Source organism: Euprymna scolopes, chromosome 30 (assembly GCF_053919585.1).
Source record: "Euprymna scolopes isolate OS-2025 chromosome 30, ASM5391958v1, whole genome shotgun sequence".
In the NCBI taxonomy this organism is placed as follows: Eukaryota; Metazoa; Mollusca; class Cephalopoda; order Sepiida; family Sepiolidae; genus Euprymna; species Euprymna scolopes.
The window spans coordinates 32786307-32809039 of record NC_136511.1 but is presented as its reverse complement, the minus strand read 5'-3'; the positions used below and the strand labels follow the sequence as shown (position 1 = coordinate 32809039).

Sequence of the window (22733 nt, the reverse complement as noted above, 5' to 3'; positions counted from 1 at the left end):
ATAGAAATTTATTTGTGGGGATAGTCCATCAATAATTTTTTTTTTCGTTGAACTTTAAAACGACCATGTTATAATTAAGTGGGAAGCTGGGCAGCGGTATTGTGTTCTACAGAGGATCAGTTTTGTGCAATAGATTAGAACTCAGTCGACCACCTGCTACGAAAATAAAGATGGAACAGTACTGGAATCGCAATGTCTCTTATAAGGGTGTTAAAAGTTTGTGTCGATTATTTGTCACCTATAAAATTTACGTAGAAAAAGTTTACGTGTTCATATTACGTGTTATTTTTATTATTACGTGTTTTTTATAAAATTTACGTAGAAAAAGTTTACGTGTTCATATTTATTGACTTGAAGCAAAATCAAGTATCTATTCTTATAATAAACATCATATTTTCTACTAATAAACATCATATTTTCTGTGAATAAAATTAAATATAAATTAAATTTTAAATAAATTTAATAAATCAGTTTTGAATTATATTTCTAAAAAGAACAATTTAAACAATTCTATAATTAATAATAATTATTAAAATGGATATAATTATAAAATGTATTCTATTTAATGTAACGTGTAAATGGGGAAACGTCTTGAATATAGATTTCATTTCAATAAAAAAAATTATAAAAGAATTATTTTGGAATAAAAGTGTATATATTCCGTTTTTAATATGAAAATTAATTTGATAAACAGTCTACATTTTATACATATTAATCAAATCGTCAACAAGCAAAAAAATAAACAGTAATATGACTATAATATAGATATATAAGCTTTAACACATGATGAGAACCAATGTTCCATAAAACGAACAACATTTTTAAATTGTTGCATAAATCGACTTCCTCAAGTCTCATCTAATTTGAAATAACAAAAAGAAATAGAAATACGTTCGAGGTGCGTTAAACAAGTTTTCAAACATTTTTCGTACTGACACTTTTGTTGACAGTATACACATACAGCTTAGTTCCCTTCGAAGTAATCTCGTCCGGCTGCGATGCACTTGCTGTACCGTTGACAACTTTTGGAAAGCTCCATGGAAGTCCTCCTAGGTGAGTGTGTCAAGGACTATCGTCACAGCTTCTTTTATCTCCTGTATTACCTCATAACGACAGCCTCTAAAGTTTTACTTAGGCTTAATCAATAAACAAAAGATACAGGAAGTTAGGTCTAGACGGAATCTGAATTGATAAGCTCAACCATCTCCCTGCTGTCATGACAAAGTCTATTTTTTTTTCTGAGCACCCTTCAGATAAACTTCGCGCTAATCTTCCGCATGTTCAGTTTCTCGCGAATAATTTTGTATACAGTTCCCACAAAATGTGCATTGTCTCTGCAGACATTCGGCAGGCATCATCTATGAAATTCATTATTTGGTTAATCAACTCTTGTATTCTGACTCCTTACTTCTCTCACATAACTTTCATCATGCCTCGTATACACGCTGTCCTCCTTTAATCTCTTTTGCTATTTAAAAGTAATGCTCAATTCATGCACGACGGTTCCAAAGCATTTAATATGTTTCTCTGGAATTTTTCAAGTTTGCAACAGAATGATATTGTATACCGTTCTTCTAAATTGTCTTTACGTCCAGATTGAACTTTTGAAATTCACAAGCTGTAACGATCAGGCTTTTGTACGATATATTCCAGTTTCTGCTATAGCTGTTCATTTGAACCTGAAATCATGAACATTGATCAGTTATCTCAAGAAATGTATAACAATAACGTACTGAATTGTCAAAAGTCTACTACAATTTTAAAATCCGTACAAAAAAAAACTCTGGCATCTTATTGAAGGCATCTCATGAGGAAGAATTCAATGTATTTTTATTAAGAATCCACAGTCGTTATATACAACTGTCGGAAACTTTTTTATGCTGTTCACCAAGAGCATATGTACTTGATAAGTACATCAATCCATTCCAAATTATAAAAAATACGTTTCCTAACTTAGGTCTTTGCTGTGCCAAGTACTATTTAAAAATCAAGTAAACTTTATTGAAATATAAAACTGGTCGGATCACGTAAGTTCCCCTGTGAGTTTTACCTTATATAATCCTTATATATAGTTCATCCTTATATAAAGACAAAGTATTATTATCTCAACCAATAAGACTGGTCACACAGGTCATCTTCAGAGATTGCTAAATGACAACAACTGGCGGTATTCCCTGGATGTCAACTAGATTTTTCAGCATTCTTCACGTCCTTTGGTTATATTTGCGAATGAATGTGCATCTTCGTAAAATCGGCTTGCCAAATCAGAAAGGTGTTTGGCATCGGAAAATAGCCAACAGAATTTCCGATTTCGATATCCCAACATATTCCGATTTTTCTAATTCCCGATTCAGTTTATATAAATAATAATACAAACTTAAACGCATTTCAGGTAAAAACATTACTACTTACTAATGTGGCATGTCGAAATATTTACAATATTTATTTGTTATTCAAAGTCTTTTAAACCTACCCATTTAAGATCTTTAAAAAAGCAGTAATACCTACTTTAGTGTCATATCGACAAAAGTAAAATCATATAGTACTTTTGGTGTTTAAGGATTTTTTTTTTATCTCCGCAATCATTATAACCTACTTATATGTCATGTTTAAATTAGAAAATGTCCAACGCATTTACGATTAAGACATTATTTACTCAAGTGTAATGCAAAACTAAAAAAAAATTATATAGAGTTTTGATGGATTATGGATCTTTTAAACCTACGCATTTCATCTGAAACAGCATTTCAGATTAAATTGTCAGGTTAAAGTTAATAAAAATTCCAACGCATTTAATGTAAAAACCTTATTATATATTTTATTGTCTTGTCTAAAAAAGTAAAATCTTAGTTTTTTGGGGTTTTTTTTTTTTTTTTGCTCTGTTTTGTTTTTTGTGTTCTTTTTTGTCGATTAGGGATCTTTTGAACCTACGTAATTGACGTGAAAACATTGTTACATACTACCATGTTTTGTTTCAATTTGTACAAATTCCAACGCGTTTCAGGTAAAAAAACAAACATTTATACCTACTTAAGAATCGTGTCGACATATGGAAAACATATCGTGGTTTTCTTGATAAGAGATCTTTTAGACATACGCATTTCAGGAAAAAACATTATTCCTTTCTTACGTGTCATTAGGTCATTTTGCATTAAGGATGTTTTAACCCTTCGCATTGAAGGTAAAAGCATTACCTACTTACCTGTCATGTTTTAAGATAAGTAAAACTTCCCAGCCATTTCTGATGAAAACATGATCACCTACTTAAATGGCATGCCAACATATGTCAAATTATAGAGTACTTTTATTGATTAGGACAATTAAAATCTACGCATTCCTGGTGAAAACATTATTACCTCCATTAGCATTTTATTTTTCCATATATATATATATATATATTTATATATATATATATATATATATATATATATATATATATATCTTTAGTAAAAAAAAAAACAAGACCAATTATTCATATACATTGTTCATTATGCAAGATGTTTGTAAAGTTGAAATTTACGTTCTTTTCTTATGAACATACTTCACAAACAGCGGACTCTCTTTGGCTTTCAACTTATACGATCAGGTTTATTTTAGGTTAATCCTATGAGTTGAAAAAAAAGAGTTACATTTGCATTTACAGACTCGTAATGCCGTGAATTTTGCCTCGGAATATACGGCAAGTTTACGTAGACTGATGGATATGGCAAAAACGCTCAGTATATGAAATATCGATTAACCACCTTACATTACAAACGTGCTGTGTTATTATTGTCAATAAATATCTTTCAAAAACGGAAGATAATACTATTTATATTCGTGTAAAAAATTTAATCATTAACCACATCGGTAACCATGAATTCAGCGTATTTGAATAATAATTTATATTCAACAGGAGGAAACACAACTTAGTGCAGATACTCGGACCGTTCTGGATCTTCGGAAGATCTGACTCCACTGACAAGGAGGGTTTATTGTTTACCGTACTAAATCATAACTCGGAAATCGTAACTCCCCTCATAATAAAGGAGTATATTTTCTCGCCAAGACCGCGGTTGTGTCTAATTTTCTGATGGATATGCCAAAAACGGTTGTGGGTTCCTTTCCAGGGCAATTGCTCTTGACATATCAAAGGCCTTCGACAAGGTATGGCATAAGTTAAAAAGCTTACAGCAAATCGGATGAGAACCGTCAAAGGCTGTAAATGACAAAGTTCTCTCTGATTCTCTCTCCTCTGATCTCGAGCGCGTGGTTCAGTGGGGGAAGACGTGGCTTGTTACCTTTAATGCATCTAAAACCAAACTCCTATCCTTACATCATCAACCCTCTGATCCCCATCTGGCATCAATTGGGATGGATGGCTCTCGTCTGGGAGAGGTCCCGTGTTTTGACAAGCTTCTGGGTTTGACCTTTACTCCTGATCTGAAATGGAACACGTACATCAGGTCTGTTGCCAACGTCGCTGAAAAGATGGTGGGATCCTTCTACCGCTCCAGAAGATATCTCACTTCTGATGCAATTCTCTATCTATATAAAAGCCAAGTACGTCCAAGGATGGAATACTGCTGCCATATGTGGGCAGGAGCTGCTTAAAACAGCCTATCCTGCCTTGACAGAGTACAAAATAGACTTCGTGGCTTAGTGGGGGATGCCCTTTTCTCTACCTTGCAACCTCTCTCCCACAGAAGAGACATTGCGTGCCTATCCTTGTTTTATCGTTATTTCCATGGCAGGTGCTCGTCTGAACTCCAATCTCTGGTCCCCCCCTCGCCAATCTTTCACGAAAAACACCCGTCTAGCTGAATCCACTGTGAAAAATTTCCCCCACTCTTTATCTGTGCCGAAATCAAAACGTGGATTCCATGAACAAAGCTTCTTTCTTAGAACTGCACACCTGTGGAACTCTGTTCCGTCTGCCTGCTTCCCACCTGACTACAACTTGGATGTCTTCAAGTCCAACGTTAACAAATTCCTAATGAACCGCCCTCTTAAGTAAACACTTCATCAAATCTCCACACTAACGTAATGTACTTGCAATAACCCTTATCCCTGAGTGGCTTCCGGCCTTGATAAGTGGTGACCACTGTTTAAAAAAAAAAAAGGAAAAAGTATCCGTGAAGCTCACGCTTAATTTTGAAGAGTATACGCCGAAGGCTAGTACGAATCATGTGGAAAGGATATGCTTCTTTGTCGCCAACACTTTACTCGACTCAAAATGTTACTTAGGAAATAGCATACTCCTCTAAATGTAAGAGGGATACGAAGGAGAAAACAGAAATTAATAAAAAACATCCCCCAAATATTACATAACAATAGTTCCTTCTTAAGAAATGATTGTTTTAAAAACTTATCTTATAAAATAAAACAAATTTTCTTAGAAAAATATGTTTTTTATTAAAAAAATATCTTCTCATGACACATAGAGTAGGTTTATGTTTTTGTTTATCTATTATATTTTATTTTTCTTCAATATAATTTGGTATACTAATTGGTATACTAATCTTTATAATGGTTGTTGTTCTTTTTTCTACCGTTTTCAAATGTGATCAGTGCTTAGCATATTCCGGCGGTTTATTTAGTTGCAAGGAAATTCCAAGTCAACATCATGGAAATGCGAGTCTGTCAATGTAAAAGTGCATATGAAAAGCTAAAAATTTCACAACTAAAATATATATTTTAAAAATTTATTTTTCATTTATGTATTTATTTTTATTTATTTATTTTATTTATTTATTTATTATTTATTTATTTTATTTACTCATTTATTTATTTTTATTCATTTATTTATTTATTTATTTAAATATTTGTTTATTCAAAAAAAAAATTTTAATTTATTTTTTAATTTATTTATTTATTATAAATTTATTTAGTTATGTATTTGTTTTTTTAATTAATTTATTTTTGAAAATTTCATTTTTATTTTTCATTTATTTATTTTCATGTATTTTCTTATTTCTTATTTATTTATTTATCATTTATTTATTTATTTATTATTTTTTCAAATTTATTTATTTAAAAAAAATGTTTAATTTATTTATTTATTTATTCATTTTTTATTAATTAATTTATTTATTTGTTTTTCTAATTTATTTTTTTATTTTTTTATTTTTTCATTGATTTATTTATTATTTATTTTCTTATTTATTTATTATTTATTTATTTATTCTATTTTTTACATTTTTTTATTTTTATTTATTTATATATTTATTTATTTATTCATTTTCTTATTTCTTATTTATTTATTAATTATTTATTTATTCATTATTTTTTTTAATTTATTTATTTCATTTTTATTTATTTATATATTTATTTATTTTTATTTTCGGACTTTTTACCTCGACTTCATAGTTGTTGTTCTTGCACGGCGTTTCGGCCAAGTATTCCTCTCGCCTAGCGCGTTTTACCACCTGAGAAAGGACAGAGAAATAGTTGGCCAAAACGTCGTGAAACAACTATAAGGATGAGGATAACTTTCCGCGGATTAATAAATAAATATACAAATCACTCATCTCAAAAGATGCCAATAAAAAATAAAATAACATTTAAAAAAAAAAAATTCACCTTTATATATTCATTTAAATACTGAGTAATTTTTATTTTCGGTTTCAAATTTAAAATATGATAATGCGTCATTTTATTAATATAATGTTTTAAGGCAATATTTATAAATAAACGCTGAATATTGTTTTTTGCAGATATTCACGTCAAATGAACAGAGTAACGGATTTACAAACGTTCAGTAAATTGATTCATCGTTAAGGTAAATTAAATTTCATTATTTATACTTCATTGTTTGTTTGCTTTTATTATTGTTTATAATTAATGATAATTTTCTTTTTTAATACAGTTTGTGCACTAAGTATCCGATAGAGAGCAAAATGTTCATTCAATTTAATTACGCGAATACAAAAATAATAGCAAAATATGCTGAAAGTAAATATAATTTTCTCGAAAATATATTTTTTATATCAACTTTGGTTCCATTTGAAGCTAGGAGTGACCAACAAAATGATGTTTCCTTGCAAAGGGAAAATGTTATATATATAATAATATAAATATACAAGAAATAAATGTTACCATAGTCAATAAAAGTTACCTTTATGGTAGAAAAGTTCATTGGTTTGTATTTTTAAGTAGTTTGTAAAAAATATTTTTTTAATTCACGAACCGGTTTAAAAAATCAAAATGACAGCGACTTTTAAATGGAGAACCCCGTTTTCAATTTGAAGTAGGGGCATCTAAGTATTCTGTGTTAACAATTTAAGAGAGTTCCATCAACGTAAGGAATATTTATAAACATATTTTAATGTTTTCCGATATTTTGTGCTGGACGGATATTCGATTATGGCATGTGTAATTTATATAAAAATTCATTTACGTAGTTACCGCTTCAAATTTCGTTTTAATTTCGGTTTGCTGAACTTATTTCAAGTAAAGAGCGTTATTTCAAAACAAAAAAATACATGAACTGAACTTTTATTGACTATGGTAACATTTATTTCTTGTATATTTATTTTTTCGGGTAGTTGGCTTTTCTGCTAAACACTCTTACTAAATAACATCGACGAAATATCGAAAAACAAAGAAACAAAAACAGTTTTGAAAAATAATGAAGCTTTACTTACGTTAGTAGAATAATCCGAAACAGCGAAATGGGATATTAAAAAAGTAAACACGTAATTAATTCATTTTTTTAAAGCAAAGAATCGATATAAATATGAATAAGAAGAAAATGGCACCCTTTTCAAACAGAACAGCTTCGTTTCAGTTTTACAGTATTGAACGGTGTAGTATTGCGCCGTCGGATTCCAGGTTTACTACTGTAATGTAAAGAACACGCAGAATGGGTTGTAATCAACTGAATTCCTTCTAGTACACTGACAAAAAAGCTTAAACAAATATATAAATAAAACTAAAAAGGTAAAGTAAATGTTTTTAAAAAGACACGTAATCACGTGAGCAGGATTTTTCCTTCTGTTGACACGATAACAAGTGACGTTCGTATTTTTTGTTATTTATCAAGTTATCTATTTTCGAAAGAGCGCGTCGTAAAAGTGGAAAAGAAAAAAAACAGATTTATGCAAAATTAGTGTCGAGAATTGTCTAAAGTTCCTGCTTTTGTTTTGTTGGCTTTCACTTTAATAAGATCGTGAATTTATGAGGTGAATTTATTCGACACAATACGATTCAACTCCAAAAAATAAATAAAAGCTAACGTGAATTAAGATTAAAGTTAAAGTGTTATTGGGGACCCTCACCCCTTTTAAAAAAAACCTTGTTAAACTTTGTGACATATTTACATTCTATGGAGGTCAGGCGCGAACGAACACCCAATAATTTTATTATACAATATTTCTTCAAACTGAGGCATAATTATCAAAGTATACTTACGGAAATAGATATGAAAAGTCTTTGTTAAAATGTGTGCCATATTTCCATGGAGTACAGGCGCGAAGGCAGACCCTACAGTTTTATAATAGCATCCCCATTTAAGTTGAAACATACCTATCAAAGTATTCGAATGTACATCTATATAAAAAATCCTTGTAAACGTTCTTTTTTTTTCATTTTTTATTTCCATACTTTGGGGGCTAGGCGCGAACCCAGATCCCACATTTTTTATGAACCACCGTTCTGCCAAATCAAACATACCCATTCCTGATCCTCGATACATATTCTATCATTGTATGTAATCATTTTTTTTTAAATAGTCAACCATATAGGAGCCTATTCGTGACCTAGTCAACGACAGGTACTTCTGCTAGTATATATATATATATATATATATATATATATATACCCCATACACATATACGTATGTGTTTGCGCACATATATTTATGTATATATATGCATGTGTACATATATTTTTCATAATAAATAATTATTCTTCGTAAAAGTTTTTTTTTGACTGCATTACAAACTTAATTGGTACATATTTGTACCTGTTTGTACGTGAAGCATATGATTCCAACAATTATTTAAATGTAGTCAATTATTTTATAATGACCGTCAAATACAACATATGTATCAATCGCTCTCTTTCTCTTCCTCAATATATATATATATATATATATATATATATATATATATAAAACTACTTCATTTAATCACATAAATTAATATACGGAAATTAATAACCATGTATATTTTATAACTTAATACTATATATATATATATATATATATATATATATAGAGAGAGAGAGAGAGAGAGAGAGAGAGAAAGAAAAAGAGGCATGGGGAGAATGAAAGAGAACGAAAGATTACGAAAGCGAGAGATGGGAGGTTGGAAGATGTATTGTGGAGCTTTATATTTAAAATTCTAATTATCAGATAAAGGTACTGCAATCAAATTACTTCCTTTACTGATTTTACGGATATTGTAAAAAGTTGTTAACGTTTTTAATTGGACCATACATATTTCTTGTTTCTTTAATTGCTTGTAGTCTTTGAAACAACTTAATTTAAAAAATCTAGTCATGCATTTAATTATACAGCAAAGAAAACAAATATATTCTTTTTCTTCTTTTTGCGTTGGTAGGAAGCAACGGTGTAGGGGGCTCTCTTACAATTGATTTTAATTTTGGTTTGTGTGAAAGACATTTTTTCGCCGGAGATTATTATGCACGACGTCTGTCCACCTTAATTAAGTACCGTTCTCGGTAGCTTCAAATTGAAAATCGCGCTTATCAACAATGTCATCGTTGGCCTTCTTTAAATGATCGGCCCCTCAACCATCAACGCCACTATCTGGATCTCAACTCATGCAATGCTGTGTGTGAAGTCATAGGGTCATCGTATGCCGTCATTATAGACGTGGACGAGCAGCGTAACTCTCAACATCCAGCTGCGCATTTTTGGTTTCCATGACATCTATCCCTCACCTTCACAGCTACTCTTGTTCTTGCCAATAACAAGAACTAAGAACTTAAATAAAATAAGGAATCTCGCAGCAATCATGTAGATCTTTGGTCTTAAACGAGTTCACCTGCAAAGGACACAGGTGTGTGGTGCGACATTTGAGGCATGTTGGTTTACAGCTAACGGTGCTGCCGAAACTTGAGACGAGATACTAAGAGAAATATCTGTTATTTATTTATTTTTTATTCTCTTCTAGTAACCCTAAATTGAGCATATTGCCACTAACACCTATTAGCTAATATAAATCAGTACCCATATATACAGGGGCATCTCAAGGAGGGGTTTCAACAGTGCGATATTAGTTAAAATTATATTAAAATCTCTGTATGATAGTACAGTCAGGGAAGCAAGCAAGGAATTCCAAAAACTACCTGTCTTAGAGATGCCTACTTGATATCTATTAGGTTGGTGAAAAATAATGTCGTTTTTAACGTCATATATATATATATATATATATATATATATATATATATATATATATATACATACATACATACATATATATATATATATATATATATATATATATATATATATATATATATATATATATATATATATACCCTATATTCTTCCACGGGAGTCTAATCGCACATATTGTCCACACATATTTAACCCACCATGACAGACATACTATACACCTACCATCATTACATTATAAAATCTATCCTCCTCCTATATACCAGAGATCAATTTATTTCCCCCAAACAGCCTCAATATTTGACTTCGCATTTGACGTCGCATTATGTTACCTAGCATCTTCTTTCCTCTTCAGATAAGAAGTATTAGGTTTCACACTGCCATAGTATAAAGAGTTCTGCACCTACGATTGATGTATACCATTATTAAACAAATGAATAAATCTCTATATATTAATATATGGTTTATAGCCTCATTTACCGTCTTTATTAATTCCTATATGAGCCCCATAACAATTCATTGATATACATGTGTGTGTGCGTGTATATATATATATGTATGTATGTATGCATGTATGTATATACACACACACATATATATACATGTATATATGATTTTGATAACGCAGGCGGAAATCTAAATGATCGACGTTTCGCCTGTTTGAGTGCATTTGTTAAGGAAAGATAGTTACAAACAATCACGAACCGCGGTAGACATCATACATTTTTTAAAACTATCATATCGTCGAAGTTTTATCCTTAGCAAGCTGTCCAGCGTTGCTTGGGAAATCGTTACTTTTTTGCGTCGGCTCAAATGTAACGCCATACATGACACCATCTGCTATTATGTACCTATTTACAATGCCTCCCCACGGGACAGGGTTAGACACCAGGGTCATTTTTAACGTGGAGAAAAGGTACAAAAATAAAAATTGTCTCAGTCGTGAAGGATTTCTCCTCCACTGAAAAAGAACGAGTAGACTTAATTCATTTCTGCGCAGAGAAAACTGACTGTCTGATTCATAGGACTGCAAAAGTCAAAAAAAAAAAAAAGGAAAGAAAGTGAAGAAAATATGATTTTTACGCTAACGAGTGAGTATTAAAAGAACAAGAGAAATATAGAAAGAGAAAATGGTATATAAAAAAAGAGGATATAGAAAAGTTAAAAGCAGAATACATTTGCGAAGTGATAAAATTAAGTTAAACTTTTAAAATGACAAATGTGGAGGTTGGGTATTTGAAATAAATTTAGCGTGTAAAAATGATGACGTTGCAATGGTTGGGATGAGTGGATTACACATTATGAAATGTTGTTGGAGGCGTATTTCTTGGCTGCAGTATTAACTGACATCTAGTTGATTGAATTCTAACATACATCTTATTTTAAGTGAGAAAGAATTTATAGGATATATAGTTAGCATACGTCCAGTTAGTTACATTCAGTATGTGTAATATTATTTATATTGGGTTAGCGGTAATTACGTAATTTGAGTAAAAATTAAACATAGTTTTAAAAATAGAGGGTTGATAATTAGGAAAAAAAGAGAAATTTGTAAAAGAATTAAATAAATTGGGTAAGTGATGTCAAGGGGGTGGTTTAAAGAATTTAATAGGCTTAAATTTATACGAACAAAAACTTAAGAAAAAGAGGGATTTCTAAAAAAATCTAATAATGTTTAAAATGACACTATAAATTGTTGTAAAAATTAGTGATCATTAAATAGAAACACGAATGATTAGAAATAAAAGATAAGGATGGTAAGAGCAATGGGTGTGTTAATAGTTTTAATTTTTTGTAGTAATAAGCAAAAATGAGTTGGGTGATAATGGTAAAAGGTGCAATTCGTAGATTAAGGGAGTTATATTAGACGTTGCTAGGTTAAATGTGACATCAAGGAAGTTTACAGTTTAATAATAGAGTTGATTAAAATTATAGATTAATTCTATTCAGTCCCTGAATTAATGCCTTTTAGTTCTCTCACATTTGAGACAGTCGGAGTTTTAAACAATTAGCAATCCATCATCTTCATAACGTCCTATATTTTTGTTATCTATTATTTTGCGAGGTTGTACAGAAGAAAAAAAGTCCAACTAGATCAGTTACTTCTGCTGAGTCTAAAGAGTCTATTGAAAAGCTACAAAGGATTCGGCTTGGTTCTTTTTGGTCCATTGTTGGTTTTGACAAAGAAAGATAGTTTTTCCACACTATTTAATAATATCAATCTCATTTCGCTGGATACCAGAGAGGAGAGATACAAATTCTAAAGCTTCATCAATAAGTTATTTTGATATGAAAGCGTAGTAACTACATATCAAACTGGATGAATGCAGCTTTCTTTTTATTCGGGATTTTATAGTGTCATTACTGTTGATCCATTGGTGTAAAATGTAAGTATATATTATTCGTAGGTTTATTCTTTGGAGTATTTTCTTACTAATTTTACATATTTCAGGTATTGTAAGATTTATAAGTTTGGTTTGTAGTTTAGTATCATTAGTAGGTTTATAGTCTTAAACCAAATTTTTGCTTCTTTTTCATGAAATTTGCCTACTCTGTTGCTGATATAAAGATGATCAGTAATGCATTTTCTATCTAGATTTATGTCGCCAATGTTCGATTTATATACGTGTAGATAATATCGTCTGTCATAAGTTTTTGGTATTTTTGTTTTGAAATTTTATGAAAGAATTATGTTTTGTCGGCTTGTACAGATAGAACTTAAGATTAGTTAATATTTTTGACTAAATCATTAAATAGTTTTTTTTTTATTAAAGAAGTCGTTTATGTTGTAAAAAGATGTATTTTTGATGGGCTCCAGTATTCCTGTTTAAAAGTTTGTTTATAAATTCACGTATGGTGGTGCGTTTTGATCGTAAATCTAAGGTAACCCCTGTGATTGTCGTTTGTACCGTTTCCATTAAGGAAAAGGTAAGCCTTCAACTGCATCCTTCCTCTTCCTTTTTATGGTGAGATTCAGTAGGTAATTCCAGTTACTAATCGTATAGGATGTTTTTAAGGGACAAGTGGAAGTTTACTTTTTCTATATTGGAGGTAAATATCCAAGTTTCTCAGGTGAGTGCTCAACAGAAGAGGAGGAAACATATATTTAGAGCTAGAAATAGTAAAAAAATAGGTTAAAAGTGATATATACGTTAGTAAAGCTGAATATCTTATTGAGCAGTTTTATCTTTTTTTTTTTACCATTTCATTGAATATATTATACATATGTATATATGCTATGATGCCATTATAAACAAATACACAAAGAGAGAGAGAGAGAGAGTATTATGGAGTTGTTATAATAGATGTGTGTATGTATGTATGTATGTATGTGTACATACTTTTGAATGATCGGTGTATGTTTTTTTCAATTGCTTTATCATTTATTTCGACACCGATTTCTTTCAATCATATTTGACTGTTATAGATGTTTTTTTTTTGGAGGGATGGAGGGTTATGCGAATTCCATCGTATTCGTGTATATTTGTTGTTAATTACTTTTCGGGGAGATTTTGTATTTGAATTTTGTATCATTCGCGACCTTTCCGCAAATAAAGAATAAAACGTCAATTTAATCATATAAAGATGATACAAAAGTCACGAGTAAATTCATTATATGAATTGATTCATTCTTAAAATGCGCCCATTTACTCTGCGCGTTTTACGATGAAATCAACCAAGATACTTTACTTATAAAACAGACAGATTGAGATTGCACATCATAAAGAAACACGGACGTAACTAAAGTTGCTATTACAAACTAAAGCGTTGCGTGCGGATAATCTCCTTTTAAATTTCATTCCGTGTGACTGACGAAAAACAGTATTCAAACGGACAAATAGTTGACAGACAAAGATTTCTTGAAGAGTAGAGGACGCATCTGGCAAATGTTATTATTATGTAGTAAAATTGTTTTCTGATCAAATTATTGCCATTTTCTTGCATCACGAATGGATAGTTTCAGTTAAATTCTGTCTCTCGCGCGCGTGCTGGTGTAGTCAAAGGTCAGCAATATTTAGACAAAAGACTTTTTTTTTCTATAAGAGCAGCTTCAAATCAATTGTTTATGCAAAGCTTTAAAATTCATACGTTGTTTTGTATGTGTGAGTGAGTGTATTGGCAATAAATCATAAATAAAGTAATAAACTTAATAGAATGACGACGTTCTGTATGTATCTCGCTGATTTTATAATTATGTATACACACACAATATCATACTGTGTTGCCCGATAAACAATGAAAACTTTTCGTACCCATGCTCTAAGCACTGGATCCCTTGTAACTATTCGTATCTTTTTTTTTAATTTATTAAACATATTCGTTGTCCTTATGAAACAGAATGCGCGTATGGCGGCTATATGCAAATGCTGAACAGTGTGTAAAGTGACGTCACGGCAAAAAAAAAAGAAAAAATTATACATAGACGAACGTGTGCATAGACCGAAGACACGATCACCTTAGAGATTACGATCAGGTTAAAGACGCGTGGGTTACATCACAGACGCAGCAGAAGTAAGAATAAAAGTCTTTGATTAAACGTGATGTTCTTTCCTATTTCTTATTTATATTCCTTGTGACGGAGACTACAACGGGTTGGGTCTACATAAACGTGTGTAGCGTTACATTTATCGCTGTTAGTCGGAACAGAGACGGTCATTAAAAAATCCATGACACCAAAGGAATTGGATTCTTCGATAAAATTTATAATAACTTTTAGCGTTTTCAATTACATTTCCAGTAAACGAAAAATATTATCGGTAATATGACTCTCATAACGTCAAATTAAATAATTGCAACGTTTTTAATGTTAGCTAAAAAATTGAACCACTATAAAAATGCATTTAATTGTTTTAAATATTAAAATAGCGATTTTGTAACAGTCAAATGAGAAACAAATTGTTAGGATTATTTCACCATTACTGATGACGACAAGTGAAGTTTCCCTGGAATCTGAATGACATTAAGCGCCCGGACATCCAAACATTCCTAGTTACTTTCCAGTTAAGGTTTGGATTGGTATTACTCCATACTCTTGGAATATTTCAGAAAACTTGCCGTGATAATAAGAGCTCTCTATCATTGTCTATTTTCTTGTTGACAATGAGTTTTCACAGATGCCATCATCAAAAGATATATCTATGAGAACAAATTATAGTGTTCCCTGGAGTCTGAATGAAAATCATTCACCAAATATTTCTAGTAAACTTCACCGTTTTGGCTAACTTCTGCAAATTAATGTTCGTTATTACAACAGCCGTTTACGATTCATTTCTAGCTGGAAGTGACCATCAGTCTTCATTGGAATTTTATTGACAATAAGCCTTTCCAAGGTTTCAGTGTCTTCGTACTCATCAAGTGGAGATTTGGTTAGTGCTTTCTCTCGTCGGGCACAATTTTCTTGATTCTCTGTCGCGTATAGTTGTGTTTTATCCGCGTGGTTGTTTCTATATGTTCAGTTAATGCCTGTGCCTCATCTGTATTAGTCTCTGCATTTTTTTTAATATTTCATCCGTTTTCATTATTGTTATCCGTTGTATCTTCTCCCTCATTCCTTTCATACCTAGTTTGCACCTTTTTTTCAACGTTTTTCAGGTGCGTTCTGAAAAACTTTGCTCTTACTATTATTAGTGTTTTCTTAACTTAATTCATCTTCCATATCTATTTCAGCTCTCTGCCAAGCTATGTGTATTCCCACCGCTTGGTCACCATGTAGTCGTCTGAAACGACTTGGCAAGAATTTTTCGTACTTGTTAACTATTATGTAATCCGATTTTCTTGCTTGAATGGCTTTGTCTGTTTGTGTGTCTATGTCCCCTAGAATTTTATAATTTTAGTTTTCTAAGCGTTTTAGCAATGTTTAATTTCTCTATAAATCCTGGTGACGAAAAGGAGTTTTCGGTGGATAGCTGATATGTATAAGCCTTGAACCTTAAAATTTTGCAGACAAAAATCAAACATCTTGCTCATGTGAACACGAAAAAAATTATGTGAAGATATATAATATTTTCATGGAGCAATTCCGGTTTCTGATTGGTTGTTAGTAGAACGTGGCTCCATTCGATTGGTCAGTTTATAATATACTACTAAAATAAAAAAACGTTTAAAGTTCCTTTAATCATAACCTCACTAAATAAAATGTATTGCAACACCCCCTATTTTTATATATTAAATAGACATTTCCATATTTATGTATAATTATGTAAAAAATAAATATGTACACTAAGTAAACAACATACGAAATCAAACAAAAAAGTCATTTAATTGGAATTTTGTTTGAATGCCAAAAAAGTATGAGTGTACAAACAGTTTAAATAAATACATTTAATTTATGTTTATCTTAATAGTTTAGCATATAAAATATTAAAATGAATCAACTGACAAAATTCTATTACAGTTTTGAAGGCAAGACTTCAGGTACCGCGGTACACCCGTGAAAAATTGTATAAATAATGCACAAACACAGAATCTGAAACAATCGACGATAAATTATAGCTAAAGATAATAATAATATATCTTATATATTTAAGGACTGCTACCAGGTCCGATATAAGTTGCGCAGTAACAAAACTATCATAAAAATTATCAAGACTGACAATTAAAAATTTTTACGTGACAAAACAAGTCTACTAAAAAGACTAAAGAGCAATCGTTTTTTTTTAATAAATAATGCTCTCTTAATATCTTCAATTCTTTGTAGTGTCCAAGAATATTATTTTATGTTTGCAAATCAGGGATGTGACTACACTTTTAAAATAATAGCATCTTCGTTTTTCTTTAATATCGAATACAATTTTATTTGGGTACATCAATTTCGACCTATTATGGCTACAGTTTATATTTGTGGCTTGTTTAATGTCAGCTTGTACAGAATTGAATAGTATAAAATTAAAGTTTTCCTTTTAACTGCTGAATACTGTTAAATGTTCATGCAAAAAAGACGTTTTTCTTCTTCAGTTTGCAATGCTCTCGGCACATACAAATAGAAACACGACAATCCTTTTTCTCTTCCAGTTACGTCATTCGTAGAAATCTGTCTTTCTTTCTTCCCACTGACACGCAAATTAACCGTACGTTCGAACTACCCCCAGTGAACAATTTTCCCAGCTTTTATATCCTATCTAGAAAAAAAAGGAAGAGACAGGAAAAAATAGTGTCTCCCATGATGCCCTGGCTTCCCAAGATGCCCTGCTTTTCCAAGATGCCCTTCGTGTATATAAATGAGCTAGCCATCCTTTCCTTCTTCTTTCCCAAAGAGCGATGCAGATACGCCCGATTCGCTTTCTAACCATATACCCCACACGCCTCCTGATCTTCGAGATCAATAAGACACTTCATAATCCTTCATCCAAGCAGGTCTCCTCCTCTTACGTTGAGGCCTCTGGGGGACAACTTCTTGGGGGTTGACGTTTTCAGGTTCACTACAGACATTCTCGTCTGGTTGTAAAGAACCACAATGTGAGACTAAGTCGAATTGGGGTGCATCGTTAGCTTCTTGGCGGATCTCGACTTCCTCCTCTTCACTGCCATCAGTGCGCACCGGCAGGGTTACACGACGCAGGTCTAGGATATGCCGGGAAACGCCATTCACCATCACGTTGTTCTTCGACTGCGTTCCTGTTACGACCCCCCCCTCAGCGAGTGGTACATTTTGCATTGGGGGCTTCACCCACACCTCCTCGCCCACTTTAATGGTAACTTCTTCACCCTCAATTCCTACCGTTTTTTTTTTTGCACGGATGCCGCCACTTATATGCGAAGACGGCTCTATGGGACACAGTTGTCTGATTTTTGTCTGGTTTTCGGTGAGATGTTGTACCAAAACACCGCCTCCATGTGTGAAATATTGCTTTTTTTCGCAGCATCCTTGATGGTGCGGTGGTTCCTCTCCACTATCCTATTGCCACTTGGCCGATACGCTGCCCTAAAAAATTGCCTTACTCCCCACTTATCATACATCTCTTTAAATGCTTCTGATCGGAAAGCAGGGCCATTGTCCATTAACAGTTCCATAACCGGCCCTCTCTCCAAAAATATTTCTTCGATGACCCCTCCGATCGCCCATGCAGTTTCTGCCCTGATATCTCTCCATATGGCAAAATTCCCCGATCTACAGTCAACCATCGACAGATACAGCTTATAGCGATAATGGGTCACATCAATGGGAAATCGCGTCCAGTCCTCCGCAATGTGCAACTCTCCTGCTTCGTGTCGGGATGGTCCGGGGTCTATCGATTGGCACTCCTGGCAGTGCTCCACTACCTCCCTGACCTCCTGCTCGGTGGTTTCCGGGTAAACCTCTCTTGCCATGAATAATGTCCGTTCTCGACCAAAGTGGTAGATTTCATGTAACTTTCTAACTTCCTTCCCTGCACAGCATACTAAGGAAACCTCCTTTCTCTCTTGCAGCCAGGCCTTCTTTACCCGTGTCATCGAATCCGCCTTGTTCTTTTCTGATGGGACCAGCACTACAGATATCTTCAACTGGAATTCTGCTATCAAATCTGCAAGTACTCCAAGCCTGTGCTTGATCAGAATTTCTGCAGCACCTCTGGCCATGACTCTCTTATCGCCAGTTACTGCCGACCTGATCCATGAAACTACCGTCGCCGAATCGGATTTGATTTCAAACGTTTTCAATCCCTACTTCAGGGCCAGATTGATTCTTTTAATAGCGGCCTCCAGTTCGGCTACGTTGATATGGGAATAGTCGTTTTTCTTTCTTAGCCACTCATGGAATGTACACAAAACAACTCAATGGATCGAAACGAGGGTGAACAAAAGTAATATATTTATGATATCAAAAGAAGTGAATCAACGACTCAAAATAAAGATATATTATCCACAAATGCCATTACAAAGTTTCATTGATTATTAAACGCCGAATTGAGAGTTGGAGATTCGGGTTAATTGAAAGTAAATGTAAAAGTACTTAGTTGTGTGAAGCAGTCAATGATTAGAAAAAAAATATCAAACAAAAAGAATGCATCAATCCTGAAGATTATTAGAACCATTTTGTAATCCTGGATTCAAACAAAACTCGTTCAGAAAGTTAATTTTGACTCGTATAGTTGTATTTAAGCGATTTAGTTATCAATCGCCATAACTTATATCGAAACAAAACATGTTTCAAAATATCCATTTTGGTTCCCCCCGCAGCACAGGAAAACTTTTGAATCACAGTTGCCCTTTTCTGACATCTTCACGTAAATTGACTTGAGCACGCAACGAGCAAGATTATTTGCTATGAATTCACATTATAGAATAGCTAACTAGACGGGTGTTCCGTACGTTTGCTCTCAGCGTCGGTTTTGTGTAGAATTCATTTTTCAAAAGCTTTTACATAGTCGTGGCTTTTCTTTTAATCGCTAAAACTGTATACGTTAGCGTTAAAATACATTGTTCATAGGCGTGGGAAGAGTGAGGCATAAAGTGGCTGTCTGATGGTTTAGACTAAGGAGGCTGGCTATTGATGCGTTATGGCCCGCTATGATTTTTCATTTAAAATAAATGGCCTGCCATGTATTGGCTTCTGAAGCCTACAAATTCATATTTAGGTTTATATGAAGAAATTGTTCTCTAAAATTTACATTATTATCTTTTGATCATTTTAGTTTTAATTACGTTTGCCGAATTGAATTTGAACTGGTTTATAAATATTCGAATGTCTCTTCACTATCCGATTAGTAAAAATAATAATATCAGGAAAAGAATTAAATGTCTACCTTGCTTTTTGAACACTATGGAAGGTTCATCCAAACATTGGTCAGTGTTTATATGCGGGACTTGTAAGAAACTGGGCCGGACTGAAGTACTTTAGGACCTTTGAAAAGTATTCTATCAAGGGCCCGTAAGTACTTCAGTCCGGACAGTCTATACCTGAAAATAAGATGTCCCAACGATGTTGCAGGAATGGACTTGGAAATACAATGGAAAATGCAGCACTTTTGTGGACCAAAATTCTTTGTGGAAAGATTGAAAAAAGTCATTATCCTTTTATATCTAAAACAGTAGCAACGTGACATATGCAGTTTATCAGCAACGAGGAAACATAGAAAATATAAGTGTTCTATAATTAGATATAACCGTGCTTGTGCAAAATATGGTTATATCCTGTATAAGACTATTGATTCCGTCATCAGCCATATTTAAAAGTTTTATTGTAAAGATGACGAGGAAAACGTTAACTATTTGATTACCTACTTTGTCAACAACGTTGATGTTGTCATCTGTGTCTGCTTCTGTCGCACCACTTTGCGTTCTTTGTGTCTCGAGACAATGTGCATTACCGAGTATTTCTTTACCTTCTTGACAGAGATGCAGACATAAGGTCTAGTGTGAGCTTGATGAAATGGTCGCCGTGGGGCAAACCGGATTCTAACATGGCAGACTAATATTGTATGCCCCTATAGTTAACCACTTACCCAACGTCACTTCTGTGAGTTGTGTGATTATAGTCACCAGCTTATAAGTATTTTAACTAAAAAATCGGCATTGAGAGATAAATTTTGAACTCTTATACCTAACATCTAATATAAGTTTTGTTGAGATATAAGCTTACAAGATCTAGGGATGAATCACAGATGAAATTAAACCAATGGAAATGCAACATATTCATCTTCTTTATATGATATATGAATTAACAAATGAATATGTAATAAGTAAACGAAGATATTATTTCTTTCTTTTTGCTCACTTTAACAAGGATCGCATCTGATATTAGCAAAAGAATACAAAGAAAAATATCTGAGATTACACAGCCAAATGTGTCGATTAAAAATTTTATAGTTCCTTCTAAACATGACGGGGAGAATCGTGTGTCTGAAATACCATCGTCAATAACTATTATTGGAGTAACTCTTCAAGAAAGACGAAGAAATACACATATGAGAAAACAAGATATTATTCGAATAAAACAAATCAATGTAGTTTGGACTTGTTTTCAGAATATAAGATTCTAGCTATATAAGACATCATACCTAGAATGTTTTCTTCAAGAGAAGTCAGGCGGATGATTTCAGAAGAGACAAGCCGACCGCATATAGACTAAGATTTGTATACCGTTCATAAAAACTAAAAGATTAGTCTAAAACCGTCACAATTGACGGATTTTTGTTTTCGTATGGTGAACCTTTCTTGAACAAGTTATAGAAATCATTGTGGAAAAAAACTGTAATAACGCCAAACGCAATGTACCGAGAAAAATGTGTGTATATATTTTATTTAACTTGTGATGAAACCGGAATATTCATCAGGTCAATCTTTTCTAACGTCATAACACTTTTTGGGAAAGAATAACAATAATGTCCTGGACAATAATTGGTGTATTCTCAGAAACCAAAGTTGAATTCTAAAAAAAAAAAAAAAAAAAAAAAAATTACAAAATGCATATAACTCTACAGCGGCCTTCCGGTAACACATGAATCTGGAACTCGGTTTCTGGAACACGTTACATTGTGTCTTTCGAGAAAGGTCAGCTTTATCTTGAAAACTATCACAAAATGGGTTTTGCTTCTCTACAACCTCTCTCGCACATGATGTTCCTCATCCCGTCTATTTTAGAGATATTGTTATGGTATATGTTATTCACATATTTTTATACCAGTTTTATTGTACCAGTTTTATTGCCTCTTGGTTAAGTTATCCCCGTCATTTAACCGTTTCCATGCCTGCTTTTAATACAGCCATCTATTCAATTAGCTTCTTTTTAAAGAACTGCAGACTTGTTGAATCAAATTTCTTTCGAGAGTTTTCTCGTACCCTAGCTAAGACGAATACGCATCATCTGTTCTGTTTCTCTCTCTCTCTCTCTCTCTCTCTCTCTCTCTCTCTCTCTCTCTCTCTCTCTCTCTCTAAAAAGGAACAAAGTACAATTCGTCTTACTTTCAATTTACTAAAATTGTATTATTATTTGAAAATAATAAACTCATATTTGGCGATTGAGTTTATATGCCAAATACACGTGTAGTTCTTCTTAAAGTAAGTAAATGCATACGTGACCCTGCACTTTCTTCACATGCTAAACATATCAGTTGTATTTACACGTACATCTCACTATTTATTTATCTTTCTTACTAATCGTCCATCATCTTATTTATTTATTTATTTATTTATTTCAGTTTAATCAACCTTGTTTCTCGTTTTCCCGTTCGTTGTTTGACTCCGGCATGTCTGACGAAATGTTACCTCATTCAGGGTAGAAAAACGCAACGAACAGACATTGCCTTTGTAGCTGCCTGCGGTTTGTTTATTTTTGTGTTACATAACACTATTTCTGTTTTATACTTTCTTTTTTCTAGTTCTTTTAATTTTTTTTATTTTTACGCGGACAAAACACGTCACCATAATGAAACCAACAATTTAGAATTTTTTAAAATGTATATGATCGCCATAT

General features: G+C 32.6%; 1 protein-coding gene across 4 annotated transcripts in view; it reads left to right on the top strand.

The window, feature by feature from the left end:
* The window catches only part of LOC145254737 (uncharacterized), a 775668-nt gene that overhangs the window by 311202 nt on the left and 441733 nt on the right, over window positions 1-22733 (top strand). For 3 of the 4 annotated variants that reach the window (XM_080113475.1, XM_080113471.1, XM_080113472.1), the window contains exon 2: window positions 6696-6760. The exons of the other annotated variant lie outside the window; for it this stretch is intronic. The gene's annotated coding sequence lies outside the window, so the exon portion shown is untranslated. The remainder of the gene's footprint in view (window positions 1-6695; window positions 6761-22733) is intronic. 4 annotated transcript variants of the gene reach the window in all.